General features: G+C 30.9%; 1 long non-coding RNA gene and 1 pseudogene across 1 annotated transcript; one reads left to right on the forward strand and one right to left on the reverse strand.

Moving 5' to 3' along the window:
* Positions 1 to 4,820: 4,820 nt before the first annotated feature.
* Positions 4,821 to 9,745, forward strand: LOC128180537 (uncharacterized; annotated as a pseudogene).
* Positions 9,746 to 17,922: 8,177 nt separating this feature from the next.
* On the reverse strand, positions 17,923 to 19,073 carry LOC128181713 (uncharacterized). The gene is made up of 3 exons (XR_008243354.1): positions 18,727 to 19,073; positions 18,427 to 18,552; positions 17,923 to 18,021 (listed from the first exon to the last, which is right to left on the reverse strand). It is a non-coding gene; the product is annotated as an uncharacterized LOC128181713 (long non-coding RNA).
* Between the last annotated feature and the right edge of the window lie 3,292 nt (positions 19,074 to 22,365).

The following is a 22,365-nucleotide window of genomic DNA, read 5'->3' on the forward strand; positions in this document are numbered from 1 at the left end:
GCTATTCTACAGGTTCAAAATAAGAATCATACTTGCAAATGTATATAATTTAATTTCATACAAATTGAAGCTTTTGATTGGATTAGCCAGTCACATGACAGTGTTTTATATTGTATAAAGAATGTTGCCTATGGGGCCACGCCCCCTTGACAACAATGAGCCGGAACTACTTTTATCATTACTTCCTGTTTACATTAGAGATCATATAATACACATTATATACAATCTTAAACCTTGAAAAAAAAAATTGTTTGTATTGTTCATTTAAACAATTAAGACAAGGTTTATACCAAATATATTATTGAGACAAAATTCAGATGGAACTATAGTTGTTTGGTTTCTTGTCGTCTGCTATAAACAACATGGCAGATTTTGAGATGCTGGGTGTAGGGGAGACTGTAGATATTATAGATATTGATTGGGACACACTGCACCAATTACTGGATGGTGAGTTTGATGTCTCAACATCAAGAAATGAAGCAGAGGAGGAGCTTGAGAGGGTTTTAAGCCCTATAAAAACAGAAGAAACAATGCTGCAAGAGCCATTCTATAGCAAGAGATTTAAATCTGTCAGTGATGCAGAAATTCAGGATCTTAAAGAAAGAAGACAGTCAAAAGGCACAAAATCTAACACTAAGTGGGGATTAAATTTGTTTCAAGGTAAAGAACAAGTGCACTTAAGCTATAGAGAATGGGCCCTTTTTCAGTGCCGTTTGTATGTAGAAAATATCATCAAATTGCTTTTTTCTCATAATAGTTAAGCACTCATGGATACTTCTGATTTATATGCACGCTTAAATTTACCAAAATTAGAATACAATTAAAAAAATTGAGGATTTTTAAATGCCTATAAATAATCTAAATCCGGAAAAATCGAACCGAACCTACTTGAATAGTGTCTATTGAAATCAGAGGGAGGAGACATTTAAATCAACATTGCTCTGTTGGTGGATCGATTGGCGCGTTTGCTGAATTATACTTTATGCATTATTTTACGTCTGAAAAAAAAAATCGAATGAAGCTTTGAAGTTGCATATTACCATAGTGACAAACAAATATTCCTGACCATACAAAGATGAAGGAAAGCGATCTAAAACGTGTCAATGTTTTACAGTGAGCACATTTGACAAAACTTTACCTGGATAGAAACCACGTGATTGTTTGAAATAATTTATTCCATGCGTGAGTTCAAACATGGGTCACGCAGGTAATAGATTTCGCTTGCTATAGGAAAAACCTTGAAATTTTCATACGTTTTTCATTTTTTAGGTACCAGCCTAACCGAGTACAATCTTCTTACTTTCACAGGAGTTTACTAAATGTATAATGCGTATATTGTCTTTTCCACAAGTTTGTACTCGGTTAGGCTGACAGTAAACAAAGGCTTTAAAATGAATGCCTGTCCTCCATTTACTATTCAAAATCACGAATGTCTGCTGACCCCTACTATGTTTTAAAGCTTCGTGCTTTTCATAAACAATAATTTCAGCGCTAAAACTTGTTAATTCTTATGGAATAGATATCAATAGATAATGTTAAGGAAAAAAATATGCTTAATTTGATTCTTGATTTTTTCACTTTTCACCGGGGCCCATAAGTGCACTCGTCCTTTATGATTTAAATATTTAATGAAATGCTAAAATTGAAAATATCAAGTCATCATCACTTACATTTTGTACATCCAGATTGGGACTTGAACCCAAATTCCCCACACAAAATGCATGGTTGCTTTAACATAAAGCTATCTGGATTTATGTACATGTAAATAAGCATGATAAATAATTTGATATGTTCAAAACAAAAATTTCAAATTTCATTACAGAATGGAGTGTTGAGGCTCTTGGGCAGCCAACCAACTTTCATTCAATTTCTGCACCTGAGCTCAATAGCCATCTTGAAAAGTTCTATGCAGAGGCTGCACCAAGGCCAAATGAAAAAAGATCTCAATCTATGACCAAACAACAAGCGTCCAAATATCATAACAATACATTCAAAAGCATAAGGTCAGCATTAAACCGTCACATTCATGATATTGGACGACAATTTGATATCGTACGTGACCGAGAATTTAGAGAAAGTATCAATGTTCTAGATGGAAAACTAAAGAAAAACCTACAAGATGGCATCTCACGACCAATCAAACACAAAGAAATCATTCCTAAACAGGACCTAGACAAAATTTCTGCCTATGTTTTCGGGGAACCAACACCAATCTCTTTAAGATTCCGAATCTGGTTACTTATTGCAATTTAATTTATCAGCAGGGGGTTAGAATTTCATGAACAACTAAAAACTGATTCATTTGAATTTCATGTTGATTAAAATAAACAGGAATATGTTGCTTTGTCACATGAAACGAAACAGAAAAATTGGCAAAGGGGAATTGATGCAAATGAAAACCCAAAAGAGAAAAGAATGTATGAGGTACCTTCTGCTGGGGCAAAATGTCCAGTAGCCTCTTTGAAACTCTACCTCTCGAAGTTGGACCCTAAGGCAACATTTTTATTCAACAGATGTTCAAAGGAAGCGCTTAAATCTCCAACAACTGAGGAAATTTGGTACACAGATGTTCCGATAAAAAAATACCAATTCACTCGGTTCATGGCCGACATTTGTAAAAATGCAAAATGCAGTAAAACTTACACTGCACATAGCCTACGTGCAACCTCAATCCAAGGAATGAACGACGCAGGATTTGAGGTTCGACACATTATGCATATGAGTGGCTATAAAAATGAATCTTCTGTGATAAGTTATAGTAGAGATTGTTCTACTTACCAAAAGGCTTCAATGAGTAAAGCTTTATCAAATTTGGTAGTTCCTCAAAACGAAACAAGCGACCCAATTTCAGCCAACCACGCCGTTAGTAAACCATGTGAAGTCTCAGCTACAGCTCCAATGACATCTGCAGAGATCCCAATTGCTTTTCAGTCATCTACCTTCTCCTCGGGATTTATAGCGAATTCTGCCTTTCACCAGTGTGTGTTTAATTTCACTTCTAAGTAGATTAATCCAACACATCTCGTTCTGTGATCGTTTACATTCCAAACAAACATGGCTGTCTTTCTCCGCTTCGAAATTTAGGTCAATCCGTTACTATAGAATGACGTATTCTTGCGCGGTTAATTTTAAATTTAATGTTGTAATGTACGAAATAAACATAAAACTTTGAATCTTTTGTTGTTGAAAATTAAATTATAAGGAATGAATTTAAAATTTATTAGTTTTTTACGATATAAAATGGTTTGGGGCAGTTTACGCTTTTTTATAAACCGCTTCGCGGTTTATAAAGCGTAAACTGCCCCAAACCATTTTATATCGTTTAAGCGTAAACTGCCCCAAACCATTTTATATCGTATAAAACTAATAAATTTTAAATTCATTCCTTAAAAAAGAGCGAAAAAAAGCATATATTTCTTGTGAATAACTGTAAGGGCTGTTACACGGCTTGACGAGGATACGCCTCAACCGAGTTACAATCAAGTCGATTTTTTCAGCTTAGTGGACGTTTTGGCATTAATTTTTTTTTAAATCCCGTATTCACGGAAGAACTTAATACATAACTAAAAATAGCTTGATCCTGTTCTTTTTTCAATAAAAATGGTAAACAAAATTTGTCAGATACAAAAAACTTTATCTCTGTAACCATTTTTGTTTCTTATCAATCATAGTAGAAAAAGCAGGCTGTTCCAAGTTACCGTTCCCCCTTCTTCAGCTATTGTTTGAGAAATCAAATTTGTTTTTTAAGTAATCAACAACCTCTATATAAATAATCGTTGTTGGAATTTGCACAATTTCTAGATTGAAACATATTCTGTAAGGATTCTATGTCATAGTAGCAAGACAAACGATGTTACAAAGAATTAACTAAGGAATGTCATGGTTACGTTATGGCGGTTTATTATGGCCACGCAGCTTAAAACAACCTTTATCTGTGTTGATAGTTATCCAGACACCCTAAAAGGGGCTTAACAGATAAAGATATTAACTTTATTTCAAGGTAGAGGATACATGCATCTCATTAGATTGAACTCCTTATGTAAAAATAAGAAAACTTGTGTGTGCCGTTTGTTCTTAAGCATTGACTGCTTATTTTTGGATGTCGTCGGTCCAACAATACACATATATAAGCTCATTGTGTTCATAAATGATGTTTGATATATGCCTAAATACGTCATGTTTCATATTAACCTAATCTGCAGGATCTGGAGAAAATGCATGATCTACAAATGCTATTCACATGGGTTGACATGATTTTGTATTTTCCTTTAATACTTCCGTTTTTTACTAATTCAACTCCAACAGAGCACTCATAAAATTATTTGTTTTATTAAAATATGCTAAGATATTTATCAAATAAACTTTAAATAAATCAGATATTCTTTTAGCAAATTAGAATATTTCCCTTGAATAAATGAATTGTTTAAAAGGTACTTTGTCACAACTCTACATCAATGGATATGGTACCCAAACATATTGTTATGATAAGCAAAACAAATATTAAACTATCTTTAAAAAGTGAGTTCAATTGAGAATTAAAATCATCCAGTGATTTAAAAAATCTCTGCATATTCTCTAAAGCAAAGTTGATTGTGTTCATCAAACCCTTAGGGATGGGTTTTTCTCATCGTTTTTTACCTCAAGTGGGTCTCCATATATGAACATGTCGTAAAATTTAAACTGTTGCAATTCACAATAAAACTACATTAGTAATTACATTTCAAAAAATAATACCTTATTAAATGTGTTGAGATCGAGGAAAATGTGAAATTATGTCGTTTTCGACATGCCGTATTCGGCGCAAATAACAACAAAAACAAATGGAGAGGGGGAGGCCGAGATTGAGGGGTCGTTTTGTGTCAAAACGACGGGAACGCAAATACGACTCCATAAAAAGGGGAATTCGACAGAGATGGGAGAACACAAAAATAGCTGAGACACATAGCTATTCTAAAATCTCTTCCACCAATGAAACAATTGAGTCAGATGACTGTCACCCCGCTGACAATGTTCCAGTAGATCTCGAAGAAGTTGAGATTGTTTACACTGAAAATGTAAGTTCTAACTGCTTATATATTAAGTATATTTGAGAAAAATGATATTTACGCATGATATGTTCACTAGTATTATAACATACACATTGCAAACTCTAACATCGCTCATACTGTAACGTTATTCGTATATCGGACATACCGGTATATCGCCACTGCACTGGCAGACGACAGAGATAGCATCATTTTTGTTGTTAATATCTAAAAAGATTGCAATATGTAACACATACCAAGTTTATTTCTCTCTGTTGATTTTGTAAAAAGGTAATAGTTATCCAAATTATTCCTAGAGAAAACGATTAGAAAATAATTTCCCACTGTTTACACTAAATATCATAAACAATGGCGGCCTATACGGATAAAAAACATGGCATTGTAAAAGAAAATCCCAATAAATCATGCAATACTTTGTATATATTAAGAGTCTTAGGTGTATATTTCAAAGTCACAGAGATACATTATCATTTACAAAAAATCATTTACAATTGTTATGATGGTTTTAGTAATATTAAACGAATTTTTTTAACTCTTCATTTATTCCTTGTTTGTTATATAACCCCCCTTTTTGATTTTATAGTCAAAAAACTTTAACTAGCACAGTAGAAACTCTCTTATATAGAATTACCTTAAGATATCAGGAGATTTGTATCAAGATGCATTAAAAAAAATAGATAAATTTGTAATTTTTATTTTACTATTACAATTGTTTTAATTTTTTTTTCTTTTTCAAATTTAAGTCAGGTCGCATAAGTTTATTTTTTAAGCTATAGCAATATGGATTTTAAAAGTTTAAACCTTCACTAATACAAAATAAAGATGGATATCAAGTCAGTATTTTAAATCCATATATATCTATAAGAATTATTACATTAACAATTAAATATCAAAAGAAAAATGCATACAATGTAGAATTTGAAAAAAAAATGACAAAATACAACATGAAAAAAAGAATTTTAACCAAGATCAGAGTTTTTGCATTAAGAAATCTCAGAACAAGAATTTTCTTCCTTTTTTTCAATTAAGGTAATAGACTCCCCTCGTCTTGAAAAGGACTGGAGATGTGGCCGTAGGTTAATTAAGATTCGGGTACTTGCTGATGGCTTGTCTGCCTGCAAGAAATGTGGCTTACCCTTACAACTTACCCACTGCCAAGGAATAACAAACTTTGGTCTTTCAACTTTGCTGAAAATACCTTGCATGAATTCTGAGGACAAGCGCCAGATAAAAGATTTGTAAGCCTCGTTGTTTATTAAATAATTCATTGACAAGCTAATTAAAATGATCGTTTTCCTTGCGTAAACTGATGTCTAATTACACCTAAGCTACTGGTATATGTAACGGTACATGATCTATTTATTTATGACTGTTTGCGTCTCTGAAAATAATTATCGGTAATTATTTCACATTAAGGAAATCGTGTAAAGGGTTTCATTGTCCGAATTTTTCATTACAAAGAGCGACAATTTAGATACTTTTCCCCTCTTACCTCACAAGTGAAAACAATCGTGAATTAAATTTTCAATGTGACTTTGAAATAGCGAAAATTTGATTTGCGTAAATTTCATATACCGTTCCCGGCTCCGATTCGCGAAAAAAAAACATGACGCTGAAAAAAACCCTGATATATGATATATAGGTATATCGTCATAAGTAATTTGAAATAAGTATGAATTGTTCCCACCCCACCCCAGCCCCATGTACCCTTTTAAAACTACAATTAAGAGCAGGATAAAAATTCTGAGTTTTTAATAATATTATGGATGTTGCATTATTAAGAAATGTTTATTATATATACCTATATCTTCCCACAAAAGAAACAGTTATCCAGCATAAGTGTCAGTGTAGATGGGGCTTGGTAAAAGCGCGGAAGTGGCCGATCATATGATAGCCTTACAGGTAATATTACACAATTATGGAGTCGTTAAGATTAGCATACAATAATGAATTCCTTACGATTATCATATGGTTTGATATTCAAAAAAAAATTACTGGGTCAAATGTATTATTTATATCATACCTGTATTCGTAATTGATTATTACATAATATCGCTTTTTTCATACAAGAATAAAGTATGAATTTTTTTAATTTATTTCTTGATGAATACTTGATTATTATTATTTATTTGAAAGTTTATATAAAGTTGATATATGTTATATACATACGTACTAGCTATAAAGAGCTTTACAGAAAAATACACCACCTGCTCCTCGTAATTGTACAATAAATTGGACAGGTAATGTCACTTAGAAAGCTTTAGATTTAAGCAATGTGAAATACTTTTCTTTAAAATCCTATTCTTTTTCTAAAGTCTAAGGGAAAAGAGATGTTAATATTAAAAAAAAATGTTAAACTTACAGGAAGCTCAAAGTCCATGGAACCTGATATAATAGTGGAGATGGTAGGAAAGACACTGAAAAAAGGAGTAAGGATGAAGGGCTGGTTGGCGATGACGACACAACTACTATTACGCAAATCAACAAACAATTAGATCCAAATATCCAGAAACAGTCCGACAAGAACCATGTAAAAAGGAACATTGCAAATTCCCTGTACAATCATCAAAAAATGCATAAAAGCCTCTCCACTAAAATTATAAGATACATTCAGAAGTGCTTCAACTATATGGCTTCTCAGAACCAGGGTAGCCCAAGTGGAATTGAAAAAGGCCTCCCTGCTCTGTCCTTTCATCCCTTTGATAATCACATAGAATGTAATAAACTTTGGTGTCACCATAAAAGAGACTCAACCAGAAAGTTTACATCCCTCCCTTATGGTCGACCATTGGAGAATAAAGCTCTGCAGCAAGACCTGGAAGGCATTTTTAACAAGTTAAAGAAGCATTCACAGAAATTAGCTAATCTTTGAAGCACGCAATCGAACGAAAGTTTTAATAAAACTGTGGCATCCAAAGCTCCAAAGAATCGCCTCTTCAGCAGAACAATAACCTACAGGGTAGCAGCTAGTGTGACACAAATAAAATGTATTTGTATATACTAGTGCAAGAATTAAACATATGAATTTAGCAATTCATTCTTTATAAAGTCCCTGTTATTATCAATAGGTCGACAAGAAGATAGGCTTTTCCCCGGGGACCTAAACAAGGAGGCTAGTTGTTCTCAAGGACAGAATAAATAGACGGAAAAAGCCATGTCCATATCCAAAGAAGCAAAAAGAAAAAGACTGCAGAGAGGTTTGAATGAAAGACCTTACCATTATCATAATGTTAATGTATTGGATTTTTTTTACAAAATAGAGGTTGCATAAAGATACGCTAATGCATGCCAACCAGTGTCTACACCTACTATGATGAAATAATAATTTATGCTGACAATTATATGATTAACAGTTTACATATACAGTACGTAGACTCTTAATAATAAGTGATTATCTGATCATACCTTAATTCCCATAGAGTATAGATTTCTTTTATTCATAGAAAGCAAATGACAGCAGCAAGGGAGATTAAAGAAGATCCTACCTATTGCTCTGAAACTGCCTTGCATAACCCTACTGGTATTGGTGAAATACCACCACCTTTGAGTAAACCGTCCTTTCAGCCAATTGAAAATTTAGGCATTTACCATCACGTCTACTTTGACCTTGAAACAACAGGTTTGTACTGCGTGTTTGCATAAACACAAAAACAAGTACAAAAGAATTTCAAGCACATGCAGTCCAATATAAGATCTTTTTATCATATGATTCTAATGTCTTTTACCATTTCCTGAACTGATGTCCAATATCAAACGTTATTTTATTGTCTGGATGATATGCTTTGTATACATGTACATAAAGATTATAATAATATCAATATTGGTGTATTGAATTTTATATGATAATGGTAAATCATGTAGCAGACATGCTTTGTCAACTGTAACCATTGTTTAAACCTTTCAGCCAGAAGCTCACACATCACACAAATTGCTGCTGTGTGTGGATCAGACAGATTTTCCCAGTACATTTTACCAAAGATCCCAATCACAGACAAGGCTACTGAAGTCACTGGATTAAGAGTTATGGATGCGAAAATGTTTCATGATGGTGAAGAAGTGGATGCTGTACACTTGGTGGCTGCTGTTGATGCACTTTTGAATTTCTTCACAAAATTCCAGTCAAAAGTTGTTTTAGTTGGACATAATGTCAAGTCCTTTGACTGCCATATATTTCTGAACTCTCTGCAAAATTGTAGTAAAACACAGGAAATTGGTAACTGTGTAAAACTGCAGGGTTTGTTGACACAAAACAGTTGTTTAAAATTTTTGATCCAAAAGTTGGTTCATTTTCCTTAGAAAATTCGTACAAACGCTATGTGTGCGAACCTTATAAGGCTCATGATGCACTAGAGGATGTTTTAGCGTTACAAAAATTAGTGACCTCTGTAGGTGTGGATTTAAGTGTTCCAAAGTATTTGTCTTCTTCATTCACAATTTCAAATGCAACTGTTTGCCACTCTTATAGCAACAACTTGCCCTCCTTAGAACATTTGATTTCAGAAAAGATAGTAGACACATTGCTAACAGGACTGCAGGGAGTGAACTTTGTTTTAGTTTTGTACAACTTGCTTGTAACAGAAAAAGCAAAGATGGAATATACAATCTCTTTTCTGTAAATGAAAAATGCTCCACGTGTTACAAAGTCTTTGAAGATATGTTTATCTTTAAACAAATATTTTTCATCAAGTTGTGAAAGTTAAGATTCTAGACTAGTGTTTTGAGTGTACATGTACGGCATGGTTAATAGCAGTTACATTTAGCATTTGTTTAGCATGTCTTACACTGATAGTCAAATCAGCCAAATTTCATTTCTAACATGAAAATATGTTCATTGAATGTTTTGAGATTTGTGATTAAAATAGTTACATGTATATGTACAGCTAACATGTCATATATTAATTAATACATTTAGTATTTTTAGCATTTTTTTATACTGATATCTGTTAACCACGTCAGCCAGAATTTCATTGTAAACAGGAAGATATGATTTAATTCATTGTACATTTTGAGATTTGTGGTCAATATATATAGTTTATACATGAATAATTGTACAGCTAACATGCCATATTTTAATTAATACATTTAGTATTTTTAGCATGTTTTACACTGATATCTGTTTACCACATCAGTGGTTATGATATTTAATGAAATAAACCTCCTCTTTAAATATATGTATGAAAAAAAAACTTGCTTCAGACAGAGAGATGCAAGGGTAACCTGGGATAGGTTTTTGCAAACCTATAAAGAACTGAGTAATGGATACACTAACTAATTATTGGCTGTGAACAACTATTATCAGTAATAACGTGATTAACAGCACTAGACGATAACAATTCAAATGTATCTCTTAAAAAGAAAATCCATATCATTTGCTGATATTGACGATGCAACAATGTTTGAATGTAATTTTCTGCTTTCATGAAACACATGTAATGAAAAACACTACACTGCAACATAAGGCAATATGTGACCGACATAATACAAAATCAATTTGCTGTCATTCAATACCAGTTAATTCATAAAAAAGGTAAACTGCATTGATCGGTTAGTACTTCTAGATTTGTACACACTTTCATTTTTTAAATGGAATTGAAATTATTATTCATAATGACAACTTACGACGCTCTTATTTCGCTCTTGACTTTGACGTGTGTTTGTTAGTATTTAATGATTGTTTGATTTTTCCTAATTTCCTGTACAAAATGCATACTTTTACTTAAAAGTCAAAACCAAAACAGTGATTGATTTTAAAACTAGACAATATTTCGAAAGGCAATGAGATAATTTTAAGTAATAGTATCATAAAAAAGAAGACAAATCAAATAAAAAGAATGTTCAGATACAATGAAAAGCAAAAATATAAATTGCTATTCAAAAACATTTTGTGATATGAACATCATTTATATTTTCTGGATTTAAAGATACATTGTTACATTCCCAAAGGTCAAAAATAATACAAGTTTAATATGTATATGACTTGAAATACCAAAAATCTAAGTTCAAATGACTGAATATTTTTTTTTAGAGAAAGTGACATCTGACTTAATGCTCAATCTATGTAACTTAACATTATTGTTCTCTTGAAATGTTAAGTTTATTGTTTATATATTATTCCTTAAAGGAAGTTAACATGAAACAATTATGAAGGGCTCAAATTCGTCTGTTTGATGTGTATAATGATATCTGAAAACCGTTTAGACAGAGCTTTCCTCAGTAAGAAGATATACCACTTAGAATTACTAATTCTTGCAATCCATGCGCGCTGCCATATCGTTAAAATCATTACCTCTCTGCTGGGTTATCTCTAAGCATCTAAGAGAGGGCAGCACTGATGCTGACGTCAGTGAGACACATTGCATTTTTACACACGTTTATTAACAGAGATAAAATGCCATCATCAAAATGTGAATTGAAACTTGCAATGGATGTAAAGAGTTGTCATTTTTAATCAGTGTTTATGGAGGAAGATTTTGGATCTCAAAATGATGCATTCCCACCAGCAGTTCATGTGACATGTAACTAGAATGGAATGTCTGTGGATCAGTGTTATTGTGACCTATTTTTTCTTGCACTCAGGAATTTCTTATTTATTAGTTTGAACATTATGTGTGCTACATAAATGAGCACATAAGGTGCATTGCTCAGCACCCCGCCTTTTAAAAAGTGTCTCAGTCCTGTTATTCTTCTGACAGCATAAACAGAACCGGTGTAACGAAGAATTTTGACCCGGGTTGAAAATTGACCCGGGGGTCATTTTTCAACGTTGAATAATGAGACGAAAGGTGTTGAATAAAGACCCTAATCCGTTGAAAATTGACCCCCATCGTGGAATTTTGATCATGAAACCGGTTCAAAATTCAACAGCAAAGAAGCACAAAATAACGAATCAATATTATAACTTGAGTTTATTTAATTAAAAATTATCAGTTTATACATATTTATTCTTAATATTTATATGTTTCAAGGGGGGGGGGGGGTTAAAAATTAGACTTTATAAATGAATATTTTTTAATTTACATATTATCACTTTAAATATGTAATAACTTTTCGCGTATAATTGCTGTTTTGTGTGATATCTACATATTTCTTTAAAAAATATATGTTTTTTTAAGAATATTTGTATATGTCAAAGGATTAATTGTTTTAGTTAATTATTATTCATATTTGTGTTCACTTATTTCAACATTTCATGTTTTCATTTCCCATTGTTCATTTGTTTACATTCACACCGCTTCATTCATTCATACAATCATAGTAGTACGAGAGGTCACATGGTTACGTTTGGCGGGTGGATCAGTGAATGAATGGGTGTGTTAGGCTGGTTTTACGGGTTTAAGTGAGTGAGAGCGCATGTCCGTTTGCATTATCGAATTTTTAGCCCGAACTTTGATTTAATGTCACGACGCCACCCAAGACAGACGGTTGAATTATTAAGCTTCATAGCTTGTCAACCCGACTATTATCTCAGTTCATATTGCTGTTATACTTGGTGGGTTATTTTAATCAAATATGTGTAATTTAAATATTATATAACTAAAAATAAATTTAATGAGTGAATGTAGAGAATGAGAGTGTTTTAGTAATGTTATAATTTTATATGATTATAGATCACCTAGCTGTACTTGAGGAAACCATTTATTCAATATACAAATACAACAATAAATATATAGCGTCATTTCCACAAAAGGACTTGGAGTTCTTAATTGTTCCCAAATGTAGCCCAGAATATTATATATCAGCTACCCCTTGACATATACATAATTACACGTTAAAATATTCAATGCAGTTAAACTCCAATTTTTAAATTCGCTGGAGAAGTGTACAAATGTAAATATTTTAAAAATTACAATACATCATATTGTTTAATTTTGGTTTTACGTTCATCCAGTAAATTGAAACTTTGATATTGTTCATTGTAGATTTTCTGGGTGTGTGCAAATACAAAATTTAGAGTATGTCATATTGAGATTTTTGTGCTCGCACCCACTCAGTTTGTTAAAACTGTTATTATCTGAATTTTGTATTCACACCTATCCGGCCAATAACAGTGTACAAAATGATGATATGCTTACATGTTCTCTTTCATGAACAATGCTGTAGTAACTTTATCTTGAAAGCCATTTTTTTAAAAAATGTTATTTGTTACGTGGTTACTAAGGTAACTAAATATCATCAAATCGCTGATTTTTTTTTAGGTGTAAAGAATTCTCCTTCATGGAATCTGTAGCAAGTTAGCAACCTAATTTTTGTACAGGATGACAATAAAATAATTTTGCTTTAATAGTTTCTAAATTGCTTTGATTACAAAAATTTATCATAAATACTAACAGTAATTGTTTTCGTCAATAAATAGGTAAATTGCATTTTTTGAATAGAAATATGAAGAAGAAGATCATACAGCAGCGTTGGAGTAGATGATTGATCTTCCTATCACAGCCACCTACATTATTAAATCAATTAAAACGTGTTTTATTGAACGGAATGATCAAATTATTGAATGGATTGGATAAGAGTCTTAGCCTATGTAAACCCTTTCAAACATACAAAGTCAAGAAGAAATTATCTATAGTCATAAGAATATAGTATTACAAGTTTACAGAATATTATTGATATAACATGTATGTGCATATAAGACAGGGGATACTTGAATATTAAATAATTATCTGAATATTTATGATATATGATTGTATGACTTATTGTTGGTATACATGTTGACTCGCACCTACATGAACAAACCTATCACCTTCATTTATACTTGCAGGGATATAAACATAAGAATGACATTTTCATGATCCAACCCATTTGAAAAGAACAGTTAATAAAAGGCGGCTATATATTAAGTAAATGTACATTTATAATTCTTAAATAGGTTTAAATCGTGTAACCTAAGAGAATCAAAAACGCTTTGGAGCTCTAATATAAATATAAACATGGGAAACAATTTTACAGTTTTATCTATATGAAAAATCAGAACTACCATAAAGTATATAGTACACTAATGTCAATAAGTTGTTTAAAAAGTTCGTCTCCTTGGATATCCAGGGGGAAAAATCACATTTCCTTCAGATTCAGACCTACACTATAAACATCGACTCCCATCAGTTTAAAAAATCCTTAAAGAAAGCTTTACTAGCTTTATTCCGTAATTGACGTAAAATAATATTTCCTATTGCCTTAACTGACATTTTTGTAAGCTTTAGGTATATTTTGTTTTTTAATTAAGTTTTGACTTAAAGAAAGATAAAGTTGATGGAATTTTCTTTCCTGCATGAAGATTTTTCCATAATTTACATGTAGACGGAGCAAAGCTATTGTAATAAGTATATAGTGGTAGATAAAAAAAAAGCTCATTTGACCTAAGAGTACATGTATGTTCAGTTAGAAAATATGATTGAATTCAATCTAACATATTTTGTGGTGTTTAACCATTTATAATCTTGGAGAATATAATTAGTTTATGTTTATCCCTTCGAGATTGTAAGGTTTCCAAATCAAGCTCACTATATAAAATGATTTTAGAAGAATTAATTCTGATCCCTGTCACTGTCCTGGTTGCTTCAATTTGCACATGTTTAAGCAATTCGGATTTTCCATGATACAGCTGCTCAAAACAACATCACCATTTTCCAGTCTAGGTCTGATAAAAGCCGAATTTTAACAAGTGTTTATCTATCAATTGTATGCTTAATAATCTTAATATATTCAACTTTTTGCATGCCTTTTCATGTATACCATTAATATAATTAGATCAACCATCCTCCGACTGTATATTTAGATGCAAACCTACTTTATTTTTTTTAAATTGATAACGTTTTTGCTGTATGCTATATGTTTTTAATTTTGAGGATATATATTACGTCAGTTGCCTGTGTATCTAATTTGATGGAATTGAAAACTCAAAATGATAGAAATAAATTCATTTTTTTAAAAGAACTATGACTCTGCATATGCAGAAAATTGAATGGTGCTTCAATAAAGTTAATCCGACAATTAAGTTTATGAAAAATTATTGTCAAGTATATATATGTATAATTCAGTATATATAAAAAAGATAAAAATATGACAACCATTCATTTATTTTTTTGTCAGGGGTGTTGACTTCTTCAAATTAATCTGATCTGACATTATATCCTTTTGTCTTGATATAAATGTATATACCCTTTACCCAATAAAACAGTATAGAGGTTATATTTTCAATTATTAGAAAATACAACGCCAGGTGCCTGTCGAATAGGGCTCTGTTGAATTGCCTTAAAATTGACAATAACGGGCAATACATTTGTTAGATATATTTATCAGAGATTATGACAAGTTGAAACTTAAAATTCTGTCACATGAGGGAATGAAAACCATGTCACTATGTCAAAAAGTATTCTAGCCCTACTCGCCTGTTCCATTCCGAAGCAAACGGTCATCTTCTTAGCTTTATTGACATAGTATAGTAATAATAAATGGATATCATATTTTCAGTCTCAAAATTAAATGATAAATTGGACCTATCAACCTAAAAGAAATTAGCCCGTCCGCATATGTATCGGACAATATGAACATTTTAAAACTAAGACTTTCAAATATGTGCATGATTGTACATTTAAACTGTGTAGAGTAAGTTCCAGTTCAGATCAAAACTCTGAGGTTGGGGTCAATTCTCAACAGGATCAATTTTCAACGTGTCGAGGTCATCAGAGTTTAGAAAAATCTTTCTCATACCGTTGAAAAATGACCCCGGGTATAAATTTCACGATTTTGGTCTCAATTTTCAACGTTGAAAAATGACCCGCCGGATCAATATTCAACGTTGAAAAATGACCCCCGGGTCAATTTTCAACCCGGGTCAATATTCTTCGTTACACCGGCGTACATATCATCAATACATGTATCTTATCTATCAAAAAAGATAAAAACAAATCAGAAAAATTTCCAGGGCATTTAAATAAAAGGTAACGGTAAGAAACCCCACAAAGAAAATGAAATTACATTTTTATATTAATTTAAATTGAAATCTACAAACAGTATTTTATTTATGTAAACACTGACTGCCACATCTGGAATGCGATGGTCTCATATTTCACAAATTAATTTATCTATTCATTTTTTGCACAAATCATATATAGTTATCTGAGGTTCATTCACAGAAATGTACTAAATCCTTGTCTTCTCATGACAGTACACATAAGTTTTCTTCACATCAAGGCATATTTTTTCTTCGTAACTTTTATCAACTCTGTACATAAACACTGGCCTAGTTCCAACATTGACCCACTCACCAGCAGCAATGTGGCTTATTTACGTCAGATAACAGATGCATGCTGGGGAATAATGGATTACCTCCATAAACCTTTCACTGAGAGTGTTAAATTGATAAAATCTCTTGATAGAAATAAACAAAAAAGTAACAGACCTCATTTTTAAGTTTCAAAGGTCTTTTAAAATTTATTAAGCAACAAATAATTTTTTCATGTTCATTTCCTTTAACAATTTTACATGTCCATCCTACTTTTTAAGCCGCTTTTTCCAATGATATAAATATTTTTAGATTATAAGCCTTATTGGTCTACATTCTGTATCCATTTTGTTATATTCAGGAAACCTAAAAGACAATATACAAACTGTCAACTATTTTATCACTAGCTTGATCTTAGGAGTGTTATGGAAAAAAGGACTTAAAATGACTATTTAGATACTTTTATTTTTAAAAATGGATCTCCTTTGGGTCTTTTTTATCCTTTATTGTTACCAAATGAATAAATACAGTCTTAACCAAGTCACCGTGTCCCTTATCCTTAGTGAAATTAAATCAAATAAACTCATGCTAGTTATTTTCCATTTCATTGTACAACTAATATTATGCATATGGATAATCAGCTTAATGGTATACATTTCGAGATATATATATATATATATATATATATATATATATATATATATATATATATATATATATATATATATATATATATATATATATATATATATATATATATATATATACACATATATATATATATATATATATATATATATATATATATATATATATATATATATATATATATATATATATATATATATTATAAATTGTCATTGTAGCTAGAAAAACGTGTTACAAAGGATGGAAACTGGAATACTATGGCTACCTTACAGCGGGCTACCCTGATCACGAGGCTGGAATATCATACGTTTGCGTTGACAGTCAGCCAGATACCTTACATGGCGGTTCTTCGAATAAAGATGACCGATTATTTTACATGGTGAAGGCTCACTGCAGTACCTTAAAGTGTCAAATTTATGTAGAATGAAGAGAATTTGTGTATGTTGTTTGTTCAAAGGAATAAAAACGATATTTATTAAAGCCATTTTATTTTAATTTTATCCAAGTTTTCCTTGTTTTGAAGGGTTTAAAAAATTTCTAACTACATATTAAAGATTTTTTTTATGTATTCGAATAATCGATGGTAATTAAGTTACAGGAAAGCGAAATTTGATATTGTACAATTTTTTTTTAGAATGTTAGTAATCAATATACGTGTGACATACTTTTCCATGGAATCTAAAACTTTTAATTTTACGGACGGTAGATCGGATTAGATGATTTCTACTTCTTCGTGCCAAGTGTGGATGCATTTGTTAAGGTGGATCTCTACACCAAATAAGTGTAGGAGATTTTTGTTGCATGCATTTGTTACCAATACTAGGCACAGTATTCAACAATAATACACCTCAAAATACAATACACTATTTTCTAGAGAATTTTTAAAATATCAGTCTGGTTCCAGATAACCCCTTATTTATCAAATTTTTAAACATTTCTGTTTTAAAATTCTTATGAAAGTGAAATGTTATTAAGTTTAGAAATGAAAAACAAAAAAATCATGAATGAAGTTTGTATGATTTTTATTGGAATCCACATAAATATGAAACTAAAATATAAAAAAATTCTGTTAAGGCAAACTGCTGGACAAAATCCCACAAAAACCTGAAAATATAAACAATATTCGTTGGTGAATGGGATAAAGAAAAGAAATTGAATGAAATTGAAAAATTAAAGGAAATACTTAATTATTGCAAAAATCTTGGTATGAAAGATCCTGTTTAAGAGTTGTCTTTCTTTATTTTACATGTTCTCAAATATCTTGGGATCAATTTTTTAATTAACAAAAATCACGAAGAAAAATTAAAAAAAGAACAAGTCTATGCTAAATATGTAGATATAAGATAAGTAGTGCTTATGATAATGTTTGAAGCTGAAAAATTATATTATTGATGAATGCATTATATATATTTACAAAATATTAGTAGTTAATTATATTATAAATTGCCTTTTACTTTTTTATATACAATAGCAATTATAAACAACAACCATACGCATATTAATACATACATTAGATGTCCATAGTGATACACATGCATGTGTGGAAATGAAAAACATGCTCCTTTTCAGAATCCTGTCTTTCCCTCATTTTGCTTGCAAATCCGGGCTTCCACTGCTATTGCTACCTAGCTGTATCTATCTAAATCAAAATACATTAGTTTAATGTCAAAGTTTCAGTGAAAGTCTTTTACTGCAAATTTTTTTTTTAATTTGGGAAGTTAGGATCAATTCAAGAGATCGTACTACGGTACTTTCGTTTTATATTCATCATACATATATAGTTTAAATGAAAATTTGACATCTGCTTACCTATATCGATAATCCGCCACATATGTATGATCGTCTGTTGCAGATGACATGACAAAAATGTATTGCCAATGGCAGCAGAGCAGGGAAACGGTATATTATTTAGAGTCCACGTTTTCCGTACAAAACAGCTGATAATCAATGTTAGTTAAAAGCTTTAAACAGGAAGGAAATTGACATATTTTCTAAGCGTTTTGGTGATTTCAGTCCTATCTCGTCTCCTTAGTTAGAAGAGTTCAATTAAACGGTGTATAGCTATTTTGTACCACGACATAATGTTATCAATCCGGAACACAATGGCGTTTCGAACGGAAGTCAGACATGTTTGTGACGATGTAGCCTTCCACCTTAACATTTCTACTCATAATTTAGTTCCATGGCTAGCTTGGTAACTACATTTGGGGGAAAAAAGAATACTTCAGAAATAGGAATATAACGTCATCAGTATTCTTAAACTACGTTTTCAGTATGTATTACTAGAAGTTTAAGTAATTAAAGAAAAATATAATCATAAAGTTATCAAATGCTATATAAAAAAAAATCTCATTCAAACCAAACCAAAAATGGGCCTGAATTACTTGGAAATAATGGATTTGGAATATTTAATGAAATTCAAGAGAAGTTAAAAATAATTCAATTCTTTAGTCGGACAATAAAACCTTATTTTTTCTATTTACGAAAAAGGCATTGTTTAAGAAATAAATATATCACATATTTTTTAACTGCTTTTTAGGGTCACAAAAGTATACCTTGGATTTGGTTCACTTCTTCTGTTTGACTACATCTAGTGTGCTTTGAAACATTTTTTGCGATGCACGGGAAGCTAATAGCGGTCAAACATAAAATATAACGCTAAACTGGAGATGACATTGTACCTGAGGTTTCAGTGATTTGAATTTTTAATCTAGAGTACATGGATATTGATAATAATATAAAACAAACCTAGGACAACTTTTGACCGAATTGAACAAACCATGCCACATTTAAAATATAAGACTGTGATTGCAATTGATTCATAAAAAAACAGTCCTACCAACCGCACATGTGGATATTCAGATGCGCCACCGCCAGTATCTGTGAAATTGACTCCGAAGTTGCAATTTTTCCACTAAAGAGGTCTCTCTCTCTCTATATATATATATGTATCTCTCTCTCTCTTTTATTTTAATAAAAAACAATTTTAGACAATATTGTAATTAAACTTACTGTTCTTTCATGATTGTCTCTGGGTAGTAAACTTTCATCAAAAACCCATTCTTTTGGATAAGTGAGATTTATTGTCATATTGCTGTGGCTTTACGGCATTCATGATGGATTACTGATCAGTTAAATATTCACATTTGGTATTTTAATCAATTAATATTTATCAGCTTAATAAAATATTGGCGCTTCCGATTGGTCGATAAATTTCTTTGATACCTGTATCAATTATATTTTTGTCGGATCTACAAGTTTGGGAGTTTTTATTTTTTTGACTTATGACATATATCTTTACTGTAAAATGCCTACTGTCTTTCAGAAACGGAATGAAACAAGTTCTTAGCCTCCCCTTTAAAATGATCTCAAATTAAATATAGTTATCGGGGTTTTCCCCACGTTTAAATGTAGAATTTGGTTTTTTTTTTCTACATTTAAAACATAACTAGTAGCATACATTTTGTTCCAATACTGATTACCAAGTTAAAGCAACTACAATGATATTAAGAAATGATTATCCAAATATCAAAATACAAACTTATCTAAGCGATATGAAAACAATATTAAAGCATAAATGTGTAACAAAATGCATATAAGCTCTTGAACACAAAGGCTGTTGCAAAACTTGTATTTACCATAAATGAAATAATTTATCAAATTAAAAATGAACCTGAAATTACCAAGACTTTATACATATAAATAATAAACATATAGAAATCTTCTTATTACCAATCACGAACATATAAACAAATAAGACGAAAAATGACATGATACTCATTTGCAATGAGTTTATATGAGCCCCGAATAACATTTACAACCTTTGATACATTTTTTAGGAAGATATTTTGTAAAACCATACGTACCCTGTTCAAAGATTCTGTTTCTACCACTTTTTTCCAATCATTTCAATACACATCCATTCCTTTAGGCCTAACTACGTTAACTCTCTAGAATAAAAAAAACATGATAACCTCCCTTACCTCTTTAGATTCGGATACAGAACCAAAAATATAAAGTAAACGACATTTTGCATTGAAAACAATTTTGAAAGTATTTGATAGATAGCGATAATAAACTCCTTTAGAAAGTATAATAAGTGTTATTAAAGACATTTTGGATTTTTCGCCCTGTATCTTTTTCATTTGTACTTCTTTGACTGCTATGTTCATTTTGTTAAAAATAAAAAGTGACGAAAAAAAGTAATTGGAAAAATTAAAGTATAGAGCTGCAAAGGTGGTTAAGGTTACCTATTCAGTTCATCTTGAAAAAAAAAATGAAATTTGTATTAATCACTAGTATACAAAAAAATGACTGATTTGAAAAGGTCAATGAATACTTAGAGACATTGAAACCTAATGCAGGAAATAAAAGAAAAATATTATTCCAGAATCTATCTTTTGTTCAAACGTTATCACAACTCTGAATTGGACTACTTACTTGTCAATATTAAGAAGATATCCGAATTCTAACCCGTGTAATTTAGTACAATTCATCCCCGCCCCTTATATATATATATATATATATATATATATATATATATATATATATATATATATATATATATATATATATATATATATATATATATATATATATATATATATATATCGGGGCTCATATAAACATTTTATAAAGTCACTAAAACCTTCGTTAAATAGTTTGATATAGAATGCAATTGAACGAAGGGAAAAAGAAAAACATTTTATAAAGTCACTAAAACCTTCGTTAAATAGTTTGATATAGACTGTTTCATCGTCTCTGATTTTGTTTTACTGTATATAACGCTATATAACTTTATTCTATGATTGTTTCCTTCAATAAGCATTATGACGTCATAGTATTATTGTTGACGTTATCACTTGGTAACGTAATTACGTCATAGTTTTAACGACTGTAAAACGTCTGAAGATTTTTAACAATGAAAGCGCTTATGTTTTGCAGTTAGTGTTGCTTTTTTCTTTTATTATATTTTTACCGGACACTGAGAAAATACTTTTGTGATTTGAATATATATATATATATATATATATATATATATATATAGTTAAATCCAAAAAATATCGCAGTGTCCGGTTTTATATATAGAAAATTTGAAAAACGAAAGACAACACAGAGTAAAACGTTAGCGCTTTCATTCAATCTTCAGACGTTTTTAAAAACGTCTGAAGATTGAATGAAAGCGCTAACGTTTTACTCTGTGTTGTCTTTCGTTTTTCAAATTTTCTATATATATATATATATATATATATATATATATATATATATATATATATATATATATATATATATATATATATATATACGACTACCGACTTGACTGTACCTGAAGTATGAAAAACATACGGCTTAGCGCCGTCTCGGTATTGCAGGCTGTTTTTGGAACAGCCTGCAAGTCCATGCTCTTTGTATTTAAATGTCGTTTAGTTATCCGTAAATCTTTTAAGC

This window comes from Crassostrea angulata, chromosome 4 (genome assembly GCF_025612915.1).
Source record: "Crassostrea angulata isolate pt1a10 chromosome 4, ASM2561291v2, whole genome shotgun sequence".
NCBI classification, from domain to species: Eukaryota; Metazoa; Mollusca; class Bivalvia; order Ostreida; family Ostreidae; genus Magallana; species Magallana angulata.